The sequence below is a fragment of the Myotis daubentonii genome, chromosome 12 (genome assembly GCF_963259705.1).
Source record: "Myotis daubentonii chromosome 12, mMyoDau2.1, whole genome shotgun sequence".
In the NCBI taxonomy this organism is placed as follows: Eukaryota; Metazoa; Chordata; class Mammalia; order Chiroptera; family Vespertilionidae; genus Myotis; species Myotis daubentonii.
In genome coordinates this window covers 69,227,592-69,241,654 of record NC_081851.1, presented here as the reverse complement: position 1 = coordinate 69,241,654, position 14,063 = coordinate 69,227,592, and the positions used below count along the sequence as shown (strand labels likewise).

The 14,063-nt window shown below is 38.4% G+C and overlaps 1 protein-coding gene and 1 long non-coding RNA gene across 3 annotated transcripts in view; both read left to right on the top strand.

The window, feature by feature from the left end:
• RAB10 (RAB10, member RAS oncogene family) overlaps positions 1 to 14,063 on the top strand; it is a 46,090-nt gene that overhangs the window by 658 nt on the left and 31,369 nt on the right. The gene's annotated exons all lie outside the window — the stretch shown is intronic.
• LOC132213570 (uncharacterized) lies at positions 7 to 5,830 on the top strand. Its single transcript, XR_009448026.1, has 2 exons — positions 7 to 1,720; positions 1,930 to 5,830. It is a non-coding gene; the product is annotated as an uncharacterized LOC132213570 (long non-coding RNA).

Genomic DNA, 14,063 nt, shown 5'->3' with positions numbered 1-14,063 from the left:
GTAAGACCCGTGGGAGGACGGCGTGTGGCCTGCGTGGCTGCAAACCGTTTCTTTTTTCACTCCGGACATCTTGCTTCCCGGAATAGACGCCTTTGTTTCAGTGATTCCCATCCCGGGCGACAGACCCAAGTTACTGTGTTTGAATCGGCACCGAGCTCCCCGGGGCGGGGTCTCCCCGTGGCTTTCTGTCCGGCCTCCTGCGTCCGCGTCTCCCTCTCTGCCCGCTCGGTGCCCGTTGGTACAAAATGGGCAGCTCCCACAGGTTACTGTGTCTTTAAGCGACCGGACTGGCCTTTTCCATACCCATGTGGCCTTCCCAGATGTCGGTATCGGTACGGGCTGGATTCTAGTGGTGGCGTTGGGAGCGGCCGGTGGTGGTCATTTGGCAAAGGCCTGGTCTGTACTTCAGGGTACAGAGAAGATTCCATATGGCCATGACTTCGAGTGAACTTGAGGGTTGGTGGGAGGAATCGCTAAAGCTTGAGGGGAGAGGGGAGCTGGGCCTCAGGTGACCGATTCATTGATGTGTCAAACAATCGGAGGCTCGCGGTGCTTGGGGTGGGACCCTGGCCTACCGGCCTCCACTGAGCTTTCCGGGACGACGGCAGAGCAGCAGTCTCCGGGGAGGGGATCTGCCCTCTCTCTCTCTCTCTCTCTCTCTCTCTCTCTCTCTCTCTCTCTCCCCCCCCCCCCCCCGCCCCCCAAAAGTTTCTGTTTCACTTGACGCTAGAACTTGCAGGTCAGTATTTTGCCAGTCATAGCCCTAGAGGGCTTCCCATGTACTTTCACCTCATGTTTCAGAATTACTGTGATTCTGAAGATGGACCTTTTTTTTTTTTTTTTTTTTTTAATCGGTTCCCCGTTGAGGAAAAGAAAAGGGAAGGCTCTAGGAAAGTCCCTGTTGACCCTGGTGGGAACGGTTAGTGGCATTCACACCAATTGTGTGGAATGGATTGTATGCGAATCCCGCCCCCAGTAAATACCTTAAAGGACACCTGGTTGCCTCTGTCCCTTGAAGGCCCGCACTCGGTCTTGGGACAGTGCAGTGAAACTCCTTTTTGGTTTTTTGTGGGTTGTTTTTTTTTAAATTTTTATCTTTTTGAGTGTAACTAGATTTATGTTTAGACGATTTTTAAAAGTAACTGCAGTCTTTGAACTCTGGAAATTATCAAGCTTAAGCTGATTTCATACAATTTATAGCATTATTGAAGTTGATTTGTATCTTATGACATATATTTCAGCTACTTAATTCATTCTCATAAGTTGTATTGACATTGAATTGAGCAAGTGATCATTTAAAATAGATTTTTATTTAGTTCCCCTTTTTATGGAGGGGGAGTGACAGCCTAATAATTGTTTCCTGAGTATTTTACTGTTCTCTTGACCTCTCATAAATTTAGTGAAACTTAGAACTTGTGTCTGCCTGTGGGTTAGCACTCCTACCACTAAGATTACTTTTAATATTCCACTTGAGTTGTAGCTGGGTGAGTTAGGTGATTAGATAGTCAAGCAAACATTTATCGAGTCCGTAATGCTGGGCACTGTGGTAGGCACTGCTGATAAGTGATGATAAGAGACCCCTCTGGGGGCCGTCTAGTGAGGACAGCCACATTGGAGTGTGCAAAGTGCTACATTAGGGGTAAGCATAGAAAGGAGGGGTGACTAGCCTCAATTGTGGAAAGTCTGTGTTGGCATGCATGGAGATGATGTTAAAACAGCCGTGGGCAAACTACGGCCTGCGGGCCGGATCCTGTTTGAAATTAATAAAACTAAAAAAAAAAAAAAAGTACCCTTTTATGTAATGATGTTTACTTTGAATTTATATTAGTTCACACAAACACTGCATCCATGCTTTTGTTCCGGCCCTCCGGTCCAGTTTAAGAACCCATTATGGCCCTCGAGTCAAAAAGTTTGCCCACCCCTGGGAAGCCTCCTGGCTGGGACACTCAGTTGGTTAGAGCGTCATCCCCATATGCCAAGGTTTGATCCCCGGGCAGGACACATGCAAGAGACAACCAGTGAATGCATAAATGGGTGGAACAACAAATCAATGTCTGTCTCTGTCTATCTCTCAATTCCTCGTTTTCTCTAAAATAAAATAAAGCCTGAATGACAGATAGGAATTGGACTAGAGGGGTGGGATAGAGCCTTTCTGGGAAAGGGATCCGTAGAAGAAACCTGTAGTAAGATCAGGGATTTAATTCATGTGATCAACTTTAACCTGCCATTGAAAAGGGTGGGGTGGAAAGCAGGAAACAAAGCATTAACTCCATCTACTCCACTCTTTTTTGTAATGGGTGCACACTCCACTAAAACATAATCCTGTAAGATAATGACATAATGTTTTTGTGTAGTCCTTTTACGTGGGAAAATATGTGATGGTTTTGGATAAAGCCTGCTGGGTTGGAATTGTTTGGCAGGTTAATGGGACTTTGGCACTTTGGCAAGTTACTTAATATCTCTGTTTCAGTTTCTTCTTTAGTGTTAATGATAGTATCTACCGCATAGGATAGTTATGAGGATTTTATGGGTCAATGTGAGTAAAGCGCCTAGCACGGTGCCAGGCACACTAAGGGCACAGTACATATTAGCTATATATAGAATATGTGACCCTTCTGCTGCTCAAGGGTGGCAGAACAAATTACTTTATGGATTGAATGTCCTACACAAGTGGCCACCCTCATATTTGCGAGTGCTCTGCTAAACAATTTCACTTTAGATTCTGAGACTTCTGCATTTTGATATAAAAATGTTTGATATGTTTGATTATTTTTATATGGTTTGTTGAACAGTATAAGTTGAGAAATGAATAAATAAATATAAAATTCTGAGTACAGTTCTAACATGTATTAGCTCTGTGTGCAGGTTTAGAAGTCTATATTGTCTTAATCTAGTGCTGTCCAAAAGAAAAAAAAATGTGAGCTACAAAGATATTATTTTTTAGTAGCCACATTAAAAAAGTAAAAGATGCTCTGGCTGGTGGTTAGAGCTCGGGTTCGGTCTCTGTTCCCAGTCAAGGGCACACACCTGGGTTGCAGGTTCAAGCCTTTGGAGAGTGAAGCATGTGGGAGTCAACCAGTTGATTTGTCTCTCTCATATAGATGTTTCTCCCTCTCCCTCCGTTACTCCCTCACTCCCTCATTCCCTCCTTCCCACCTTCCCACCCCCCCATCCTTCCCTTCCACTTTCTCTAAAAATCAATGGAAAAAATATTCTCAGGTGAAGATTAACCAAAAAAAAAGTAAAAAGAAGAATTTAATAATATATTTTTGCTTACTTTATTCAAAATGTTTTATTATGTAATTAATATTAAAAAGTTTTGCGATATTTTACATTCTTTTTCTCCAGTGTGTATGTTATACTTACAGCTCATTTTTTAAAAAATATATTTTTATTGATTTCAGAGAGGAAGGGAGAGGGTAGGATAGATAGAAACATCAATGATGAGAGGGAATCATTGATCAGCTGCCTCCTGCATGCCCCCTACTAGGGATAGAGCCCGCAACCCGGGCATATGCCCTTGACCGGAATTGAACCCGGGACCCTTCAGTCCGCAGGCCGATGCTCTATCCACTGAGCAAAACCAGCTAGGGCACTTACAGCTCATTTTAATTTAGGCACATTTTAAGTGTGGCAGTTGGCTACCATATTGGACAGTGCATGTCTATATAGTTTGTCTAAACTAGCCATTTGTCTAATGTGCAGATAACTAGAAATCCTTTGAATATACACTACTTTTAGGACATTTAAAATTTTATCAGTTGACTAGGAGTTTTTTTCTGTTTCATTTTGCTTTTTTAAAAAAAAATCTAAAATATTCTCTAATTATAAATGATAGTGAAATTTGAGTTGTCACCTGATAGTGAAAACCTCCTGAGGTTGGAATAGAAGTTGTTATCTTGCAGGTTCAGAGGGGCCAAACTGTCGATATAAAGAAAGCCACCATTTTTTCAGGCACAGCCATTTCAGTTACTTATTGGTTATTGATTCTTGGAAGAAATAATTTTTATAGGCTTATGGTGCTTGCTTCCAGTGCTCACAAAGACTACTGTATTTAAATTTTTCTGTATACTTTCAGTTTCCACACATCTATATGAGAAATTACGTATGATGCTCATAAAATTTATTGCAGATGATTGCAAAAAATAAAATTACTGGTATGTTCCATACTCACTAATTTCAAACTGAATAGAAGGACAGTAGAAACTCCACAAGGGCAGAGATCTTTGTCTTCTTTTTTTGCTGATAGATGTTAAGCACCTAGAAGAGTCCTTGCATTTCATGGGTTCGTGATAAATAATTATTGAAAACAGGCAGACAGGTAGTACAAGCAGGATTCTCTAATACAGAATTGGGGCTCGTTTTATTTTAATATTTTCCTGTCTACCTACTTCCTGAGTATTATATATGTGATGTAGATTGGGATCAGATTTTACTTAAGAATATCAGCTGTTTGGCTAATAGAGTAATTTTAGGGTAAAACTGGTCTTGGAAATTCAAAGATTGAGAAGTATTTGCTAAACAGAGTTACTGGTTTTGAATGAGCAGATTTCAGTGGTTGATCTGACCATAACCCTCTTGGCAGTAAAGCTCAGGAAAGCATTACCCTATAGTGATAATGGCAATTACATAGACTATGTAGAAATTTTTGGTGGGCTGTTTTACTGAATGTATACCTTTTGGTATTGTTAATCCTCCCACCTCTAGATTATTATTACTTTTTTAAAATGTATATATTTTTATTGATTTCAGAGAGGAAGGGAGAGAGAGAAAGTGATAGAAAAGAGACATCAATGATGACAGAATCATTGATAGGCTGCCTCCTGTATGCCCCCTACTAGGGATGGAGCCTGCAATCCAGGCATGTGCCCTGACCAGGAATCAAACCGTGACCTCCTATTTCATAGGTCAACACTCAACCACTGAGCTGTACTAGCCAAGCTATTATTACTTTTTCCATAGGGTATACTTTTCATGGGAAATGGAGTCTCTGGGCTTTGTATAAGAAATTAAATTGGTAAAGCCTCTTGTTCCTAGGAAAGGTATAATGAACGCATCCTTTTTGTTGTCTTTCTGGGTGTTTTTCTGGCTTTAGAAGAGTAGGATGGTTTCACTAATCTGCATTTAAGAACTGGTTGGTTAAATTGAACTGAGCCCATTTTATATGGAGAAGCTACTTTTTAGAGAAATGAGTAAAACCTTTGTCATATTAAACATGTCTGTGCTTTGCTGTGATACTCAGGCAACAAGTGGCTCATGCTGCAGGAATGCCAGAGTGCCTAAGGAATTTCTTTCATTCAAACACATATTTTTAGGATTGATTAAAAACTATTCAGACATTTTCCCAAAGAAGATATACAGATGACCAAGAAGCACATGAAAAGATGTTCTACATCAGTAATCATTAGAGAAATGTAAGTCAGTACCACTATGAGATGTCATTTCACACCAATTAGGACTTATAAAAAATGAATTTCCTCATACAATTACCTGCTCAAGTGCTTGCTTTCCGTTCTTTTGGGGGTATATACCTAGAAATGGAATTGCTGGATCATATTATAGTTATATTTTTAATTTTTTGAGAAACCACCATATTGTTTTCCATCGTGGCTGCACTGTTGTACATTCCCATTAGTCCTGCACCCACGTTTCAATATCTTCATGTCATCATCAACATTTGTTATTATCTGTTGAGCAGCATTATTCATAGTAGCCAAAATGTAGAAATAATTCAAATGTCCAAGGGATTAATGGGTACACAAAATGTAGTTTATACATAAGGTGGAATATTATTCAGCCTAAAAAAAAAAGAAAAGAAAAAGAAATGAAATCCCGATATATGCTACCACAGTGTTGAAAACACTGTGCTAAGTGAAACAGTCCAGACACAAAAGGACAAATATTATGTGAAATCACTTATATGAGGTACATAGAATAGACAAGTTTATAAAGTAGAAAGTGGTTACCAGGGCCTGGAAACTGGGTCATAAGAAGTTATTTATTGCTTAATGGGTACGGAATTTTAGTTAATGGGGAATTATTGCTTATTGGGTACAGATTTCATTTTGGGAAGATGAAAAGGTTATGGAGATGGGTAGTGATGATGGTTGCATACCAATATGAATATATTTAATGCCACTGAATTATACACTTAAAAATTGTTAAAATGCCATTTATAGGTATCTAAAGTCAATTTCATAGAAACAGAAAGTAGACTGGTGGAAAGTAAAATGATAGTCCCCGAGGACAAGGGAGGTGAAATAAGAAATGGTTATGAGTTTCAGCTTTGGGAGATGAAAAAGTTCTGGAGATTTGTTGGACAACAATGTGAATATACTTAACACCACTGTACTCTACATTTAAAATGGTTAACATGGTAAATTTAATGTTATGTTTTTTGTGTGTGTGTTTTTTACTTCAATTGAAAAAAATGGTTTAAATGGTAAATTTTGTTATGTATATTTTACTACAAAAAAACCCCAAAACCAAACAAATAAAAACTAATCAACACTTAATCCAGCTCTCTAAAGAGCATCTGATTACAGACAGCTAACTCCTCACTATTCCATGTAATAACTAGTGTTAACTAGTGGTCATTGAGTCCAGAGGATCCCTTTATGGTACTTTCCCATGCTTAATATCACTAGTCTGTATCTTTAGATATTGAAGGAAGTTTGTGTTTTTGTTATGTGTATTTACATAGAACTCCATGGAATGTTAGAATCACAGAATATTAATGCAGGAAAGCGCCCTACAATGAATCTTAAGAGTTAGGAAACAGGCAAGTGAAGTAATTTTCTAAAAGATTATATGAAAAACTTTTGATTAGAGTCTATATCCTATCCTGTTCATAGCCCTGTTTCTCATTCTAAGAATTTCATTATTTTACGCATATGGAAAAATTGATAGGATGATTCTCCTACTCATTAATTTTAATTTGAAAAGTAGAGTTGCAGTATTTTTGTTCTGTTTTTTTGACAGAAATGGAGAAGTAACAAGTCAGTACCAAATATCAAGTGATTTGTTCAGCTTACTTGTTCTTTGCAAATTTAGAGCATAACATAGCAGAGCTGAGCTGATAATGTTAGGGATAATTATTTTCTTTTCAAGAATTGTAGTGTATAATGGTGTACAAGATGTGGCAAAAGAAATACTGATATTCATGTTTGGTTTATAAAATGGAAAGAATGATAGAAGAAATAATGGCATTCTGTTTTAACTTTTAAAAGTACAAGGCTGCCCAGTTTTTTCTGTGGTAGGATCTATGGTGAATAGAGAAGCAAAGGCTTGTTGTGTTAATTTACAATAGTTATTTAGCACAAAATATAAATTGTTTGATTGGCTAGTGAGATCTGCATGGGAAAACTGCTTATGGAGATAGGTCATAAAGGAAGTTTAAAGGAGCTTCAGAGGGTGTTGGGGTTAATAGGACATTGTCTAAATCCATAAAACTGATAAAAGTCTTGTAAAGGTCATGGGTTTGCTTCCTTCAAATAGATAAATATTGGGAATTAATGGAATAAGTAATTTGGATTATAAGAAAAGGAATTTGAAAAGATTAAGACTAAAAATTTGGTGAAGAAAACTCATTTGAAGGGAAATCCAAAATGAGAAATTTTCTTTGATGACAGTGCCATATAGGGTTACATGCAAAAGTGATTGCTTGATATTTATCCTTTTTTCCAGAGATGAAAAATAATATGTTTTTGAGGAGTACAGCAACTGGTGATGGAACATTAAGTTTCCAGTATGACCCAGAAACAAAGCATCCAAGGTTGTAAAACATTAGAAAATGGAAAAAATGTTATTCTGGAGACTCAAAAAATACAACATATCAAAATCAGAACAGAGGACAGTGTTGATTTGTTTTATTCCTATCAATAGCAATGCTTATGCAGATTTTTTTAATTGAAAATTTTATTTAAGGCAATTGTATATTCACATACAGTTGTAAAAAATAATACAGAGGGCTCCATTGTACACTTTGCCTGGTTTCTCCCAATGGTAACGTTTTGTGAAACGAATATAATCACAACCAAGTTATTGACATTTGTGGTAGTACACTATTTTTATTCAGATTTCCCCAGTTTTACTTATACTGTGTGTGTGTGTGTGTGTGTGTGTGTGTGTGTGTGTGTGTTAAATTCTCTACAGTTTTATCACATGTATAAGTCACCATCACAGTCAAGATACTGAACAGTTCCAAGGGACAAGGATCCTGGTTCTTCTTTTTTTTTTCTTTAACATATTTTTACTCATTTCAGAGAGGAAGGAAGAGGGAGAGAGAAATAGAAACATCAGTGATGAGAGAGAATCATTAATCAGCTGCCTCCTGCACATCCCACATTGGGAATCTGGCCCACAACCCGGGCATCTGCCTATAACCTACTGGTTCATAGGTCAATGCTCAATCACTGAGCCATGCTGGCCGGGCCTGGGTATTCTTTTATAACTATACTAGAGGCCTGGTGCATGAAATTCGTGCAAGGGGCTCAGCCCCCGCTGCTGCCACGGCTGCCTCTGCCCCGGCCCCTGCCACCACAGTTTCATCCGGAAGGTCTTTCAGAAGGACATCCAGTCTAATTAGCATATTATGCTTTTATTATTATAGACTAGGGGCCCAGTGCACGAATTCATGCACCTTGAAAGGAACTGGGCTGCGAGGCTGCGGTGGGCACAGGGGTGGGTCTTGGCCCATCCTCTGTGCCCCCGCCTGGCTCCTCCTACTGCGGCCCCTGGGTCCCCTGTCTGCCAGCAGCTCCCGCTGCCGCTGCTTCCACGCACTGATGGTGCTGGCCCTGCTTGCACCCACTAACGGTGCCGAGCGATTGGGGCCAGTGCCAGCAGTGGGTATGATGGCAGCAGCTGCTGCCCTGATCGTCCCTCAGGAGCAGGGGGTGGTGGAGAAGCCCTCAGGGGCGATCGGGGCCAGCTGCCGCCACTTGCACCCACTAATGGCACTGAGCGATAGGGACTGGCGCTGGGCACTGGCAGTGGGTGCGAGTGGTGGCTTCGGTGCCAGCAGCAGGTGTGAGCGCTGGGCAGGACTGCAGCGCGCGGCAGCAAAGAATTTTCAGTAACCACCAGAGGCTCGCCCCAATGATAGCAACAGGTGCCCCGCCTTGGTCTGGTGCCCCCGCTCACCTGCTCCACCATCTCACTGTGGTCTACACCCACCATGTTCTGTGCATGCCACCTGATGGTCAGCTCACGTCATAGCGACCGGTTGTTCAGTTGTTCCGCCGTTCAGTCTGTTTGCATATTAGGGTTTTATATAGATAGATTCTTTTTCTCTCCTCCCCCTACTTTCATCCAAAAATTTGTTCTCTATAAAATTTTATCATCTTATAAATGTAATGTAAATGGAATCATACAGGATGTAACCTTTTGAGATTGGCTTTTATTCACTCAGCATAATTCCCTGGAGATTCATCCAAGTTGTGTGCATAAGTATTTCTTTTTTATTGTTGAGTAGTGTTCCATGGTATACATTCACCACAGTTTAACCATTCACCCATTGAGGAATATCTGGGCTGATTCCAATTTTTATAAATAAAGTTTCTATGAATATTTTGCATAGGTTTTTCTGTAATCATAAGTTTTCATTTTGGGGGGATAAATGCCCAGTACTGCAATTACTGGGTCATATAGTAATTACAAGTTTAGTTTTGTAAGAAACTACCAAACTGTTTCTAGAGTACCTGCACTGTTTTACATTCTCATCAGCAATGTGTGTGATGTAATTTCTCTGTATCCTTACCAAAATTTGGTAGTGTTACTATTTTATATTTTAGCTTTTCTGGTAAGTGTGTAATAATAATCTCATTGTGTTTTAAAGTTAATTTCCCTGATGGCCAGAGATGTTGAGAAATCTTTTTATGTCTTTATTTTGCTCTCTGTATATATTCTGATGAAATGTCTGAGTCAGTTGCTAATTTTTCTAATTGGATTGTTTTTTACTGTTGAGTTTTGAGAGTTCTTTATACATTTTAGATACAAATTCGTTGTTGGGTATGTGGTTTGCACATGTTTTTTCCCAGTCTACATCTTCTTCACATGGGCTTTCACAGAGCAAAAGTTTTAAATTTTTGTGAAGTCTAATTTGTTAATTTTTCTTTTTATGGATCATGCTTTTGGTGTCTAATAACTTCGTCTGATACTAGATCCTGAAGATATTTTTCTAAAAGTTTTATAGTTTTCGATTTACATGAGAGCCTATGTATGTATGGTCTTTTACATATGGCAGGCATTTTTTTAAAAACATATTTTATTGATTCTTCCACAGAGAGGAAGTGAGAGGGACAGAGTCAGAAACATCGATCAGCTGCCTCCTGCACACCCCCCACTGGGGATGTGCCCGCAACCAAGGCACATGCCCCTGACCGGAATCAAACCTGGGCCCCTCAGTCCACAGGCTGACGCTCTATCCACTGAGCCAAACCAGCCAGGGCCATTTTTTTTTTTTTTTTTAATCTCAGATGATGCAGATGGTCTGAAGGCTTCAGAGATTCTGTATGATACTGCAGGAGTGAAAATTGACCCTTTTATAATAATTTATACTGTTTTCTGAAAGGTTTTAAAAATTAATTTTTATCAAATATATATATATATGAAATAAAATATTGCTAAAAGAGTTACTGTAACCAAGAAAGCAATCTCTTGTTCTATCCCCAGGTCTGCTCTAGAGGCATCCTCTAGCTCTTTGTTCTATTATATACCTCTGTATTTTCAAGTGATAAGCTTATACTGCCATTTCTTTTCTTTTCTTTTTTCTTTTTTTTTGTTTTTAGATGCAATCTGAAGTTTATTCTTCCACAGAGAAACTGACCGATTAGTGATTTAAAGTCACGCTGCTCTAATTGCTCAAATACTGCCATTTCTTGAGTCATAATTTAATATTAGATGAAAATTTTAACCTCTCATAATCTCATCCCACTCTTTATCCCAATTTTTTGTTAAATTGATATCTGGTGGTTACTTTAATATGCCTATTTTGTAACTATTCCCTGTCAAGCCAATATATAGTCTATTAAAACTATATTTCCATAATTTAAAAAGACCAAGTTTTAGTGCCATATGTATAATCAGGCTTTAACTTTAGTGGGATAATTGTTCCACAAGATGCTGGATAAGTTATTTATTTTAAAATAACAAAAATTACTTCTTATAGTCAAAAATATTTTAAAAATTGGATGCATCGATGGAAAAGTGAAGCCTGAGGGTGAATATACAAACAAAATATGAGCGTGGATAAAGTACACCAATCCTCAAGTACTAAGATTGTCAGAGGATTCCTTTGAAATGTGAATGGACCAGTTTTGAAGATAAACATACAGATTTTTCCATATTGAAGAATACCTTTAAATAAATGGATTTATTTTAAATGGATTCAAAAGGGTTTGCACAGATGTGAAAATGTCAGAGCCATAAATAGCACCTTGTGAAACTGGCTTATGCCTAACCTTTAAGATGGACTTCCAGGAGGTCAGCCATGCTCTAAACTTAATATGCCTCCCTTAAGAATAGTGGGCTTTTTATTTATCTGTAATTTTTTTAAAAATCCTCACCCAAAGACATGCTTAGAGAGAGCAAAGGAGAGGGCGAGGGAGGAAGAGGGGGAAGGAGAGAGAGAGAGGGGGGTGAGATAGTTGCCTTCTATATGTGCTCAGACCATGAATTGAACTGGCAACCTTTCCATGCACAGGATGATGCTCAACCAATTGAGTCACTCCAGCCAGGGCTTTAAATATTAATTTTAAGGAAAGCATTATAGCCTAACTTAATTTCAAGAGTAAATAATTCAGAATTTTTGTTAATTTGTTTTTGACTGTTTAAAATACATCTTCCTGAAAACAGTGTTGTCCCGTGCCTGCTTGGAATTGCATAATCATATGTTGTTTTGTAGATTTTGAAATCTACACTTTTCCGTACCTATATGGTATTTATGTTAATTTTTTGTCAGAAATGTTTTTTATGTACCTATTATGAGCATAATACTTATTAAATTATTTATTACCTACTACTTATTAACTCTTATGACCTATTACTTTACATTTTTGGCATTTGTTGGTATTCAGTTTTTGAGTGAATACTAAGAATCTGAAGTAAATTATTTCATTTTCATGCCTCAGAAAGACTGGTTCTATTTTTTAGAATGAAAGAATTTGTTTGTAAAGTTCCAAAGACATTTATCTGGGCACTGTTAATACTTAAATTTGGGGAATATGACTCTTGCTGGGCGTGTGATAATTTTGCCAATGACAAATAAACTGAGGAAAAGCTTTTAATTTTACCTCAAATTAACTGTGTTTACTTAAAATATATTAGAACAGTGCTAAATTTTAGTTCATAGCATGTGTCTGGTAAATTTCCAGATTTTAAAAAAATGGTTGTAAATGAAAATATAACAGACCTTTAAGTTAAAAATACTACTTTAGAAAGTGGCTTATTCTATCTCTTTTGATAGAGTATTACAGAAAGAAAGTTGTTGACAATAAAAATAACTGAGGTATATATTTCCTTGTAATTAAATTTTTTTTGGAGTTAGCAGTTGAAATCTGGATTATGGTGAAAAGTCTTTTCAACCAATGTGATACCAAGGAATTTTGGTTATTTCAGTAAGCACTTATCCTATATAATAAAAGCTTAATATGCAAATTGTCCCCTTGGGAGTTTGACTGGGAGTTCGAACACTTGCTATGACATGCGCTGACCATCGGGGTGGCGCAGGGGGATGGAAGGCCCCAGCCAGCGGTTGGCAGCCTGGGGAAGGAAGACTCCAATCGGCCCTGACCACCAGTCAGGTCTAGGGACCCTACCCGTACATGAATTTCGTGCGCCAGTCCTCTAGTTGGGTTTATCTATAATAATAAAAGTGTATTATGCTAATTAGACCGGGCAGCCGAACAACCTTCCAGATGAAGCCAGGGCTGCAAGGGCTGAGCCCCTTGCACGAATTTCATGCATTGGGACTCTAGTATTGTGTATAAGGGGCATGATGCTTGTGTAGAGTTGAAAGGAAAAAATATGAAAGTTTCTCTTTCAAAGAGCTCACAATTTAGTGATCCTGTTGCTCACCTAACTTCAATAAAATGTGTAAAATTATAATAAAGCTATGTAAAGATGTTATGTGTGAAACAGGAGGGCCTGGTAAGCTCTGATTGGGAGTATAGACCTCAGAGGAGGTCATTTAAGCTGAGCCTTAAAGCATGATTAGTAAGGTACAGGGTTTGAGGACTATGTTCAGGTAGAGGGAACAGAATAGGAATGTAGTTGTTTGTACATGGTATGTTTGGAGGTTGCAGGTAGTATAAAGAGGCTAGAGTGGAAGCCATGCAGGATATAAATTGTGGCTGGATTGTAGAAGGCCTTGAAAGTCTTGTTAAGGAATTTGGATTTTCTAAGGTTATCAAAAGTTTGAAGTAGAGGACAGTGATTTCAGATACAAGATACGACTTTTTTCCTGTTTAAAAAGTGTGCTTTATATACTTTGTGTAAAAAAGAATATGAAGAGATGCATACTAAACTATTAACATGGGAGTTCATGGAGGCAAAAGATTTGCAAAATGCTGGGCAGAATCCAAGAGAGAGATGATGAGGGGCTGAGCTAGGAAGATAAGCATTAAAATATTAAAGAAATAGAGCTGGCCCAGCCAGTGTGGCTCAATGGTTGAATGTCTACATATGAACTAGGTGCTGCTCACGGTTTGGTTCCTGATCAGGGCACATGCCCAGGTTGAAGGTTCGATGTGTGCAGGAGGCAGCTGATAAATGATTCTCTCTCATCATTGATGTTTCTATCTCTCCCTCTCCCTTCTTCTTGGAAATAAAAAAAATATATTTTTAAAAAGAAATAGATTTGATTTATTGTGATTAGATGTTGGGGACAAGATTGGTGAGAGCAAGGAATCAGTTAGATTTCTAACTTGGATAACTAGTAATTGATAATATCTTTAACTGAAATAGTTTATAGTAGGTGACAGAAGGTTCCCCCCTTATTTGTGAATTCATTTATATCAGGTCTCTAATCTGTATAAACTATTGGAAAGGTTGAAGGGATGAGC